At 35.9% G+C, this 12,712-nt stretch overlaps 9 non-coding genes across 9 annotated transcripts; all 9 read right to left on the bottom strand.

The window, feature by feature from the left end:
• Positions 1-917: 917 nt before the first annotated feature.
• On the bottom strand, positions 918-1,033 carry LOC136035934 (U5 spliceosomal RNA). The gene has a single exon (XR_010619577.1). It is a non-coding gene; the product is annotated as a U5 spliceosomal RNA (small nuclear RNA).
• Positions 1,034-1,810: 777 nt separating this feature from the next.
• LOC136035923 (U1 spliceosomal RNA) lies at positions 1,811-1,974 on the bottom strand. Its single transcript, XR_010619569.1, has one exon. It is a non-coding gene; the product is annotated as a U1 spliceosomal RNA (small nuclear RNA).
• A 729-nt stretch (positions 1,975-2,703) lies between these two features.
• On the bottom strand, positions 2,704-2,895 carry LOC136035904 (U2 spliceosomal RNA). The gene has a single exon (XR_010619552.1). It is a non-coding gene; the product is annotated as a U2 spliceosomal RNA (small nuclear RNA).
• A 3,672-nt stretch (positions 2,896-6,567) lies between these two features.
• LOC136035933 (U5 spliceosomal RNA) lies at positions 6,568-6,683 on the bottom strand. The gene has a single exon (XR_010619576.1). It is a non-coding gene; the product is annotated as a U5 spliceosomal RNA (small nuclear RNA).
• A 777-nt stretch (positions 6,684-7,460) lies between these two features.
• Positions 7,461-7,624, bottom strand: LOC136035912 (U1 spliceosomal RNA). Its single transcript, XR_010619559.1, has one exon. It is a non-coding gene; the product is annotated as a U1 spliceosomal RNA (small nuclear RNA).
• Positions 7,625-8,349: 725 nt separating this feature from the next.
• Positions 8,350-8,541, bottom strand: LOC136035903 (U2 spliceosomal RNA). The gene has a single exon (XR_010619551.1). It is a non-coding gene; the product is annotated as a U2 spliceosomal RNA (small nuclear RNA).
• A 2,161-nt stretch (positions 8,542-10,702) lies between these two features.
• Positions 10,703-10,818, bottom strand: LOC136035932 (U5 spliceosomal RNA). The gene has a single exon (XR_010619575.1). It is a non-coding gene; the product is annotated as a U5 spliceosomal RNA (small nuclear RNA).
• Positions 10,819-11,593: 775 nt separating this feature from the next.
• On the bottom strand, positions 11,594-11,757 carry LOC136035900 (U1 spliceosomal RNA). The gene has a single exon (XR_010619548.1). It is a non-coding gene; the product is annotated as a U1 spliceosomal RNA (small nuclear RNA).
• Positions 11,758-12,486: 729 nt separating this feature from the next.
• On the bottom strand, positions 12,487-12,678 carry LOC136035902 (U2 spliceosomal RNA). The gene has a single exon (XR_010619550.1). It is a non-coding gene; the product is annotated as a U2 spliceosomal RNA (small nuclear RNA).
• Positions 12,679-12,712: the final 34 nt, after the last annotated feature.

Here is a 12,712-nt window from a genome sequence, read left to right as displayed (position 1 = left end):
TTATATTTGCATTTAAGCTCCAGGCTTCTCCTTCCTCAGAGACCATTTTCTCGTTCTCCCTTCACATGGAGAATCGCCTGTTGATTCAAGTTTTTTTTTTTTTTTTTTCAAAATCCAGAGAGAATAATTGTCTTGTTTTTTCACTTGCTTTCACAAAAATACCCCAAAATATATATTTTTATATTATATATATTTGTGTTATATTTGCGTTTAAGCTCCAGGCTTCTCCTTCCTCAGAGACCCTTTTCTCGTTCTCCCTTCACATGGAGAATCGCCTGTTGATTCTCTTTTCCCTTCACACACAGAGCATTTCACACAGAGCATTGTCTCTTGAATCGTTTTCTCCCGCCAGACAGAGTAGTGTGTTTAGAAACCCATGGAATCCCCAAATCAAAGAATTTGCCCCTATAAAATATCAAAACTCCTCATTTTAGAGGAACCTCCTAAACTGGAATGGAAATACTGTTCTTAGACGAGGGAGGAATGAGGACCCCAAGAGAACGGGGGCTCAAGAGCACCTAGGACTTGGCAAGTTATTGCACCAAACCAAGAGTGCCGTCGAGCATCCCTTACCCGCCCAAAATTCGCTTCCCTGGTTGTAATCTGCAAAAGATAACAGCAAATACTTAGCCAGGAACTTGTCAACTGAAGAGCTATAGCCAACTAGGCAAATAACAACACTAATCACGTCTACTTCACTATAAACATAGCTTATTTAGATACCTCTGGAAGGTGTGCCATATTTCACAATTACTGTCCCTTTTCGCTATCTGCCCATAACTTCACAATTTGTTTTTCATTTTTGAAAAGATTGGATTTTTGTTCATATTCTGCATTTTCCAGGGTTAGCCTACTTGTCCGACCCCATAATCAAGAGATACGTAGTCTAGAAATGTTCAAACATACTACAGTAGTATAGGCTAGTCTGCCTTTCGGCATTCAAAAATTTGTTAAGACTCATCAAGTGCCCCTCCCCACGGTAATCTTTAGTAAAAGGCGAAAGATTAACTCGATATGAGGAGAGGCCAGAGCTATGAAAATTGCCAAGATTGACTTGAGTATATAAAAATAAATCCTAGTAAATCCTCATGTTTTTTTTTAACAAGGTTCGAAAGCAACAAAAATCCAATATTGAACCAATTAAATACGGGCCAAAAAATCATATGATGAGAAAACATATTCAATGAGCAGCAATTCATGGGCAACTTTAATGACATGGTATCAAAACTACATCCGCAGAAAATAATATAAATATTCAGTAATCAGGCACTTATCAAACATAGATAACTTTTAGTTTGATATGTTGCCAATGCAATTGACTTGATGAAATGTGTGGTGACCAAGGGCATTTCACTTTTTAAGACTAGCCTTTGTGACTTAATTTAAATTTCAGCAATTGGATTCGATTCCTGGTTCAATTTAAAAATCAGTATTTAATAATTACAGAGTATTTTTAAAAACAAAATGCATCAGGAACTCAATGAGTTTAGGCAATTTAATTTAATTATGGCGACTGGTCATTGATACCATCCTTTGCTTTAACACAAGACTAAGAAAAACAAAATATATTTATTTCAGACATGTTCTGGAGAAAATTCCAGAACCATCTTCTATAGAGTATACGCTCAACCCTCTCCGTAATATTTCAAATATGTAAGTTTATCAGAAAATTAATTTTTTCAATAGGGCCAAATGATCAATTTTACTCAAATCTTAACAACATCAACTTGTATGCTTTCTTTTTTCAACTCACAACTATGTGACCTAAACGATGGGCTCAAAGGAAAAACAAAACTTTTCAATATGTGGACAGGGGTCCGCGCGAACGCAGTCCCCCACTACCAAAAATTACGCTGTTGAGTTACCCCCATTTGGGGTAATCACAGGGGTCAGCCAATCCGAAGTGCAATGGAAAGGCCTCACCCTGGGAGCGCCTCCTTCATGATCAAGGCAGCTCCCCAGCCAGGTAAGTATGAATTGGTAGAAATCTAACATTTTACTAATATCTTTCGACATAAACCCGGTTGCTTTGAATGCCATTCGGAAACTCTAATTTATTAAACACATGCAGCTTTACAAAACTTTTTCACAGCAGTGAATCAAGTCTCTAAATTATTTTTGAAAATAGCAATGTCCCATTTCATTTTCATATGCAAACGTCTTAATCATTTAAATGCAACTTTATCTTTATGAGAAAAGAAAATCAGGGGTTTCTCGCTCTCTCATCAATACGACTGAAAAGTCGAAACTTTTAATTTCTAAGAGCCCAGTGGCCGTTCTACTGACTATACCAATTATTTTCTCGCCAAAAACCATTGGGGGCTTTAGCCATTACGAATATCAACAACTCGCCGCAGAACCAAGTCGTCTGAGGCCAAAAACAATCACTTCAGCAATTTTATCGAATATTGGTTCAATATGAAATTTCAGCAGTTTATAATTATGAACTATTTTCGATAAAGATGCATGAGAACTTTGATCCAGCTTGGGCACTTTAAATTAACTATGCCGAGTAGTCACTGGCTTTTTTACCTTTTAATTTTTGTAAATTATATACACTGGTTCTTCTTTTCGGATGAAAATAAAAAATTCCGAATATATTTAATGACTAGGTAACTACATGTATGTGCAGTTTCTCTTCAATTTGAATACCGTATAACGCATAGAATTGATTCGGATTCATGGACTTTGGTTTCCCCTCGAAAGGGGTGCGCCGATCCCGGAGGTACTGCAATACCGGGCCAACGCGTGAAGGGAGCGGAGCAAGCCCCGACATCCCTCCGGTTTCCAAAAATCAGTTTAATATTCTGGGCCCCATGTAGGGGCCGTATCAGATATTAAGCTGATAAGAACAGATACTACACTTTGATCTTAGCCAAAAGGCCGAGAAGCGATAATTCGACAAAGATTGTCAAAGACTTTATAAGAATACGAATAACAAAGTTTGTCAAAAAATCAGTTTCGGTTGCAATGCTCAAATAATATTCAATTAATTTATTACTTTATCTTTAGATTTTTATAAACAGTATGAAACATTTTCCATAATATCAAAGTTTATCTCAAAATTTTAATGGTAAACGATAAACTTTCCAATCGAGACTTGGACAAAATTGTCATTCAAAAAGCGAAAATCAGAAAAGATGAGCCTTAAATCAGAGATATATTGTCGTGGCCCTTTAGCTGACAATGATCAGAACCAGGGAATGACGTTAATTCGCGGTAATTAAGGGGACGGAGGATAGATACAAGTATTTTTTTTTTTTTTCAAAATCCAGAGAGAACAATTCTCTTGTTTTTTCACTTGCATTTACAAAAATACCCCAAAAACACAGCTTTATTTGCAATAAAAATTGTCAATCCACCAGTTGAAATCACTGGTATTGATCAAAAGCGTCAATTCATGGAAACTGGAGTTCAAGGCTGAATCCAGCAGGCTAATAACCTATTTTGTCCGACTCTTTAAAACGTAACGCAATGAATTTAAACAAGTTTCCGATGGGTTTTTATTTTTTATTTTTCAATCACTCCCTCCAAAATGATTTTCCAGACACAGCCCGGGGGAGATAAATCCATCCCTGGGCTTTATCAGATAAATGATTGCTTACTTTATTTTAAAACTATTTATCCTTTTCATTTGTCATTTACTTGATTAATTCTATAATTCCATCTTATTACTAACAATGTAGCCAGAAGACTGTCTTGAAGAATAGATGGCCTTCAAGCATAATTCCAGTTTTATCGTAGAATTTGAGTCTAAGCTTATTAAACAACTGTAAGGTTCGAACCATACAAAGTGGGGGGGGGGGGGTAATTTACTATTGGGAAGGAGGTTGGCAACTGCCCCTTCCACACCTTGGTTTTCCCCTCCCCCAAGCCTCATTTTGCCCCCGTCCCCTTGAAATATAGTTTCTTCCAAAATCTTGTCAAAACTAACGTCAACCTAAAAATTCAAGTATCTACTATTTTTTTTTTTTAAGTACATTTTTACCTTTATAGTACTATAAAATACCTTTATTTATGCCACTATAAAAAAGTAAATGATATACATATATATATATACATATATATATATATATATATATATATATATATATATATATATATATATATATATATATATATATATATATATATATATATATTATCTGCGTTATATTTGCATTTAAGCTCCAGGCTTCTCCTTCCTCAGAGACCATTTTCTCGTTCTCCCTTCACATGGAGAATCGCCTGTTGATTCAAGTTTTTTTTTTTTTTTTTTCAAAATCCAGAGAGAATAATTGTCTTGTTTTTTCACTTGCTTTCACAAAAATACCCCAAAATATATATTTTTATATTATATATATTTGTGTTATATTTGCGTTTAAGCTCCAGGCTTCTCCTTCCTCAGAGACCCTTTTCTCGTTCTCCCTTCACATGGAGAATCGCCTGTTGATTCTCTTTTCCCTTCACACACAGAGCATTTCACACAGAGCATTGTCTCTTGAATCGTTTTCTCCCGCCAGACAGAGTAGTGTGTTTAGAAACCCATGGAATCCCCAAATCAAAGAATTTGCCCCTATAAAATATCAAAACTCCTCATTTTAGAGGAACCTCCTAAACTGGAATGGAAATACTGTTCTTAGACGAGGGAGGAATGAGGACCCCAAGAGAACGGGGGCTCAAGAGCACCTAGGACTTGGCAAGTTATTGCACCAAACCAAGAGTGCCGTCGAGCATCCCTTACCCGCCCAAAATTCGCTTCCCTGGTTGTAATCTGCAAAAGATAACAGCAAATACTTAGCCAGGAACTTGTCAACTGAAGAGCTATAGCCAACTAGGCAAATAACAACATTTGCCTAGTTGGGTAATTTACTATTGGGAAGGAGGTTGGCAACTGCCTCTTCCACACCTTGGTTTTCCCCTCCCCCAAGCCTCATTTTGCCCCCGTCCCCTTGAAATATAGTTTCTTCCAAAATCTTGTCAAAACTAACGTCAACCTAAAAATTCAAGCATGTACAATTTTTTTTTTTAAGTACATTTTTACCTTTATAGTACTATAAAATACCTTTATTTATGCCACTATAGAAAAGTAAATGATATACATATATATATATATATATATATATATATATATATATATATATATATATATATATATATATATATATATATATATATATATATATATATATATATATATATATATATATATGTATATATATATTTATCTGCGTTATATTTGCATTTAAGCTCCAGGCTTCTCCTTCCTCAGAGACCATTTTCTCGTTCTCGCTTCACATGGAGAATCCCTTCAAATTCAAGCATCTACAATTTTTTTTTTTTTTAGTACATTTTTACCTTTATAGTACTATAAAATACCTTTATTTATGCCACTATAAAAAAGTAAATGATATACATATATATATATATACATATATATATATATATATTTATCTGCGTTATATTTGCATTTAAGCTCCAGGCTTCTCCTTCCTCAGAGACCATTTTCTCGTTCTCCCTTCACATGGAGAATCGCCTGTTGATTCAAGTTTTTTTTTTTTTTTTTTTCAAAATCCAGAGAGAATAATTGTCTTGTTTTTTCACTTGCTTTCACAAAAATACCCCAAAATATATATTTTTATATTATATATATTTGTGTTATATTTGCGTTTAAGCTCCAGGCTTCTCCTTCCTCAGAGACCCTTTTCTCGTTCTCCCTTCACATGGAGAATCGCCTGTTGATTCTCTTTTCCCTTCACACACAGAGCATTTCACACAGAGCATTGTCTCTTGAATCGTTTTCTCCCGCCAGACAGAGTAGTGTGTTTAGAAACCCATGGAATCCCCAAATCAAAGAATTTGCCCCTATAAAATATCAAAACTCCTTCCTCAGGCTTCTCCTTCCTCAGAGACCCTTTTCTCGTTCTCCCTTCACATGGAGAATCGCCTGTTGATTCTCTTTTCCCTTCACACACAGAGCATTTCACACAGAGCATTGTCTCTTGAATCGTTTTCTCCCGCCAGACAGAGTAGTGTGTTTAGAAACCCATGGAATCCCCAAATCAAAGAATTTGCCCCTATAAAATATCAAAACTCCTCATTTTAGAGGAACCTCCTAAACTGGAATGGAAATACTGTTCTTAGACGAGGGAGGAATGAGGACCCCAAGAGAACGGGGGCTCAAGAGCACCTAGGACTTGGCAAGTTATTGCACCAAACCAAGAGTGCCGTCGAGCATCCCTTACCCGCCCAAAATTCGCTTCCCTGGTTGTAATCTGCAAAAGATAACAGCAAATACTTAGCCAGGAACTTGTCAACTGAAGAGCTATAGCCAACTAGGCAAATAACAACACTAATCACGTCTACTTCACTATAAACATAGCTTATTTAGATACCTCTGGAAGGTGTGCCATATTTCACAATTACTGTCCCTTTTCGCTATCTGCCCATAACTTCACAATTTGTTTTTCATTTTTGAAAAGATTGGATTTTTGTTCATATTCTGCATTTTCCAGGTTAGCCTACTTGTCCGACCCCATAATCAAGAGATACGTAGTCTAGAAATGTTCAAACATACTACAGTAGTATAGGCTAGTCTGCCTTTCGGCATTCAAAAATTTGTTAAGACTCATCAAGTGCCCCTCCCCACGGTAATCTTTAGTAAAAGGCGAAAGATTAACTCGATATGAGGAGAGGCCAGAGCTATGAAAATTGCCAAGATTGACTTGAGTATATAAAAATAAATCCTAGTAAATCCTCATGTTTTTTTTTTAACAAGGTTCGAAAGCAACAAAAATCCAATATTGAACCAATTAAATACGGGCCAAAAAATCATATGATGAGAAAACATATTCAATGAGCAGCAATTCATGGGCAACTTAATGACATGGTATCAAAACTACATCCGCAGAAAATAATATAAATATTCAGTAATCAGGCACTTATCAAACATAGATAACTTTTAGTTTGATATGTTGCCAATGCAATTGACTTGATGAAATGTGTGGTGACCAAGGGCATTTCACTTTTTAAGACTAGCCTTTGTGACTTAATTTAAATTTCAGCAATTGGATTCGATTCCTGGTTCAATTTAAAAATCAGTATTTAATAATTACAGAGTATTTTTAAAAACAAAATGCATCAGGAACTCAATGAGTTTAGGCAATTTAATTTAATTATGGCGACTGGTCATTGATACCATCCTTTGCTTTAACACAAGACTAAGAAAAACAAAATATATTTATTTCAGACATGTTCTGGAGAAAATTCCAGAACCATCTTCTATAGAGTATACGCTCAACCCTCTCCGTAATATTTCAAATATGTAAGTTTATCAGAAAATTAATTTTTTCAATAGGGCCAAATGATCAATTTTACTCAAATCTTAACAACATCAACTTGTATGCTTTCTTTTTTCAACTCACAACTATGTGACCTAAACGATGGGCTCAAAGGAAAAACAAAACTTTTCAATATGTGGACAGGGGTCCGCGCGAACGCAGTCCCCCACTACCAAAAATTACGCTGTTGAGTTACCCCCATTTGGGGTAATCACAGGGGTCAGCCAATCCGAAGTGCAATGGAAAGGCCTCACCCTGGGAGCGCCTCCTTCATGATCAAGGCAGCTCCCCAGCCAGGTAAGTATGAATTGGTAGAAATCTAACATTTTACTAATATCTTTCGACATAAACCCGGTTGCTTTGAATGCCATTCGGAAACTCTAATTTATTAAACACATGCAGCTTTAGAAACTTTTTCACAGCAGTGAATCAAGTCTCTAAATTGTTTTTGAAAATAGCAATGTCCCATTTCATTTTCATATGCAAACGTCTTAATCATTTAAATGCAACTTTATCTTTATGAGAAAGAAAATCAGGGGTTTCTCGCTCTCTCATCAATACGACTGAAAAGTCGAAACTTTTAATTTCTAAGAGCCCAGTGGCCGTTCTACTGACTATACCAATTATTTTCTCGCCAAAAACCATTGGGGCTTTAGCCATTACGAATATCAACAACTCGCCGCAGAACCAAGTCGTCTGAGGCCAAAAACAATCACTTCAGCAATTTTATCGAATATTGGTTCAATATGAAATTTCAGCAGTTTATAATTATGAACTATTTTCGATAAAGATGCATGAGAACTTTGATCCAGCTTGGGCACTTTAAATTAACTATGCCGAGTAGTCACTGGCTTTTTTACCTTTTAATTTTTGTAAATTATATACACTGGTTCTTCTTTTCGGATGAAAATAAAAAATTCCGAATATATTTAATGACTAGGTAGCTACATGTATGTGCAGTTTCTCTTCAATTTGAATACCGTATAACGCATAGAATTGATTCGGATTCATGGACTTTGGTTTCCCTCGAAAGGGGTGCGCCGATCCCGGAGGTACTGCAATACCGGGCCAACGCGTGAAGGGAGCGGAGCAAGCCCCGACATCCCTCCGGTTTCCAAAAATCAGTTTAATATTCTGGGCCCCATGTAGGGGCCGTATCAGATATTAAGCTGATAAGAACAGATACTACACTTTGATCTTAGCCAAAAGGCCGAGAAGCGATAATTCGACAAAGATTGTCAAAGACTTTATAAGAATACGAATAACAAAGTTTGTCAAAAAATCAGTTTCGGTTGCAATGCTCAAATAATATTCAATTAATTTATTACTTTATCTTTAGATTTTTATAAACAGTATGAAACATTTTCCATAATATCAAAGTTTATCTCAAAATTTTAATGGTAAACGATAAACTTTCCAATCGAGACTTGGACAAAATTGTCATTCAAAAAGCGAAAATCAGAAAAGATGAGCCTTAAATCAGAGATATATTGTCATGGCCCTTTAGCTGACAATGATCAGAACCAGGGAATGACGTTAATTCGCGGTAATTAAGGGGACGGAGGACAGATACAAGTATTTTTTTTTTTTTTTCAAAATCCAGAGAGAACAATTCTCTTGTTTTTTCACTTGCATTTACAAAAATACCCCAAAAACACAGCTTTATTTGCAATAAAAATTGTCAATCCACCAGTTGAAATCACTGGTATTGATCAAAAGCGTCAATTCATGGAAACTGGAGTTCAAGGCTGAATCCAGCAGGCTAATAACCTATTTTGTCCGACTCTTTAAAACGTAACGCAATGAATTTAAACAAGTTTCCGATGGGTTTTTATTTTTTATTTTTCAATCACTCCCTCCAAAATGATTTTCCAGACACAGCCCGGGGGAGATAAATCCATCCCTGGGCTTTATCAGATAAATGATTGCTTACTTTATTTTAAAACTATTTATCCTTTTCATTTGTCATTTACTTGATTAATTCTATAATTCCATCTTATTACTAACAATGTAGCCAGAAGACTGTCTTGAAGAATAGATGGCCTTCAAGCATAATTCCAGTTTTATCGTAGAATTTGAGTCTAAGCTTATTAAACAACTGTAAGGTTCGAACCATACAAAGTGGGGGGGGGGGTAATTTACTATTGGGAAGGAGGTTGGCAACTGCCCCTTCCACACCTTGGTTTTCCCCTCCCCCAAGCCTCATTTTGCCCCCGTCCCCTTGAAATATAGTTTCTTCCAAAATCTTGTCAAAACTAACGTCAACCTAAAAATTCAAGTATCTACAATTTTTTTTTTTAAGTACATTTTTACCTTTATAGTACTATAAAATACCTTTATTTATGCCACTATAAAAAAGTAAATGATATACATATATATATATATACATATATATATATATATATATATATATATATATATATATATATAAATATATATATATATATATATATATATTTATCTGCGTTATATTTGCATTTAAGCTCCAGGCTTCTCCTTCCTCAGAGACCATTTTCTCGTTCTCCCTTCACATGGAGAATCGCCTGTTGATTCAAGTTTTTTTTTTTTTTTTTTTCAAAATCCAGAGAGAATAATTGTCTTGTTTTTTCACTTGCTTTCACAAAATACCCCAAAATATATATTTTTATATTATATATATTTGTGTTATATTTGCGTTTAAGCTCCAGGCTTCTCCTTCCTCAGAGACCCTTTTCTCGTTCTCCCTTCACATGGAGAATCGCCTGTTGATTCTCTTTTCCCTTCACACACAGAGCATTTCACACAGAGCATTGTCTCTTGAATCGTTTTCTCCCGCCAGACAGAGTAGTGTGTTTAGAAACCCATGGAATCCCCAAATCAAAGAATTTGCCCCTATAAAATATCAAAACTCCTCATTTTAGAGGAACCTCCTAAACTGGAATGGAAATACTGTTCTTAGACGAGGGAGGAATGAGGACCCCAAGAGAACGGGGGCTCAAGAGCACCTAGGACTTGGCAAGTTATTGCACCAAACCAAGAGTGCCGTCGAGCATCCCTTACCCGCCCAAAATTCGCTTCCCTGGTTGTAATCTGCAAAAGATAACAGCAAATACTTAGCCAGGAACTTGTCAACTGAAGAGCTATAGCCAACTAGGCAAATAACAACACTAATCACGTCTACTTCACTATAAACATAGCTTATTTAGATACCTCTGGAAGGTGTGCCATATTTCACAATTACTGTCCCTTTTCGCTATCTGCCCATAACTTCACAATTTGTTTTTCATTTTTGAAAAGATTGGATTTTTGTTCATATTCTGCATTTTCCAGGGTTAGCCTACTTGTCCGACCCCATAATCAAGAGATACGTAGTCTAGAAATGTTCAAACATACTACAGTAGTATAGGCTAGTCTGCCTTTCGGCATTCAAAAATTTGTTAAGACTCATCAAGTGCCCCTCCCCACGGTAATCTTTAGTAAAAGGCGAAAGATTAACTCGATATGAGGAGAGGCCAGAGCTATGAAAATTGCCAAGATTGACTGAGTATATAAAAATAAATCCTAGTAAATCCTCATGTTTTTTTTAACAAGGTTCGAAAGCAACAAAAATCCAATATTCAACCAATTAAATACGGGCCAAAAAATCATATGATGAGAAAACATATTCAATGAGCAGCAATTCATGGGCAACTTTAATGACATGGTATCAAAACTACATCCGCAGAAAATAATATAAATATTCAGTAATCAGGCACTTATCAAACATAGATAACTTTTAGTTTGATATGTTGCCAATGCAATTGACTTGATGAAATGTGTGGTGACCAAGGGCATTTCACTTTTTAAGACTAGCCTTTGTGACTTAATTTAAATTTCAGCAATTGGATTCGATTCCTGGTTCAATTTAAAAATCAGTATTTAATAATTACAGAGTATTTTTAAAAACAAAATGCATCAGGAACTCAATGAGTTTAGGCAATTTAATTTAATTATGGCGACTGGTCATTGATACCATCCTTTGCTTTAACACAAGACTAAGAAAAACAAAATATATTTATTTCAGACATGTTCTGGAGAAAATTCCAGAACCATCTTCTATAGAGTATACGCTCAACCCTCTCCGTAATATTTCAAATATGTAAGTTTATCAGAAAATTAATTTTTTCAATAGGGCCAAATGATCAATTTTACTCAAATCTTAACAACATCAACTTGTATGCTTTCTTTTTTCAACTCACAACTATGTGACCTAAACGATGGGCTCAAAGGAAAAACAAAACTTTTCAATATGTGGACAGGGGTCCGCGCGAACGCAGTCCCCCACTACCAAAAATTACGCTGTTGAGTTACCCCCATTTGGGGTAATCACAGGGGTCAGCCAATCCGAAGTGCAATGGAAAGGCCTCACCCTGGGAGCGCCTCCTTCATGATCAAGGCAGCTCCCCAGCCAGGTAAGTATGAATTGGTAGAAATCTAACATTTTACTAATATCTTTCGACATAAACCCGGTTGCTTTGAATGCCATTCGGAAACTCTAATTTATTAAACACATGCAGCTTTAGAAAACTTTTTCACAGCAGTGAATCAAGTCTCTAAATTATTTTTGAAAATAGCAATGTCCCATTTCATTTTCATATGCAAACGTCTTAATCATTTAAATGCAACTTTATCTTTATGAGAAAAGAAAATCAGGGGTTTCTCGCTCTCTCATCAATACGACTGAAAAGTCGAAACTTTTAATTTCTAAGAGCCCAGTGGCCGTTCTACTGACTATACCAATTATTTTCTCGCCAAAAACCATTGGGGGCTTTAGCCATTACGAATATCAACAACTCGCCGCAGAACCAAGTCGTCTGAGGCCAAAAACAATCACTTCAGCAATTTTATCGAATATTGGTTCAATATGAAATTTCAGCAGTTTATAATTATGAACTATTTTCGATAAAGATGCATGAGAACTTTGATCCAGCTTGGGCACTTTAAATTAACTATGCCGAGTAGTCACTGGCTTTTTTACCTTTTAATTTTTGTAAATTATATACACTGGTTCTTCTTTTCGGATGAAAATAAAAAATTCCGAATATATTTAATGACTAGGTAGCTACATGTATGTGCAGTTTCTCTTCAATTTGAATACCGTATAACGCATAGAATTGATTCGGATTCATGGACTTTGGTTTCCCCTCGAAAGGGGTGCGCCGATCCCGGAGGTACTGCAATACCGGGCCAACGCGTGAAGGGAGCGGAGCAAGCCCCGACATCCCTCCGGTTTCCAAAAATCAGTTTAATATTCTGGGCCCCATGTAGGGGCCGTATCAGATATTAAGCTGATAAGAACAGATACTACACTTTGATCTTAGCCAAAAGGCCGAGAAGCGATAATTCGACAAAGATTGTCAAAGACTTTATAAGAA

This window comes from Artemia franciscana, chromosome 14 (genome assembly GCF_032884065.1).
Source record: "Artemia franciscana chromosome 14, ASM3288406v1, whole genome shotgun sequence".
NCBI classification, from domain to species: Eukaryota; Metazoa; Arthropoda; class Branchiopoda; order Anostraca; family Artemiidae; genus Artemia; species Artemia franciscana.
This window is presented reverse-complemented; position numbering and strand designations above follow the sequence as displayed.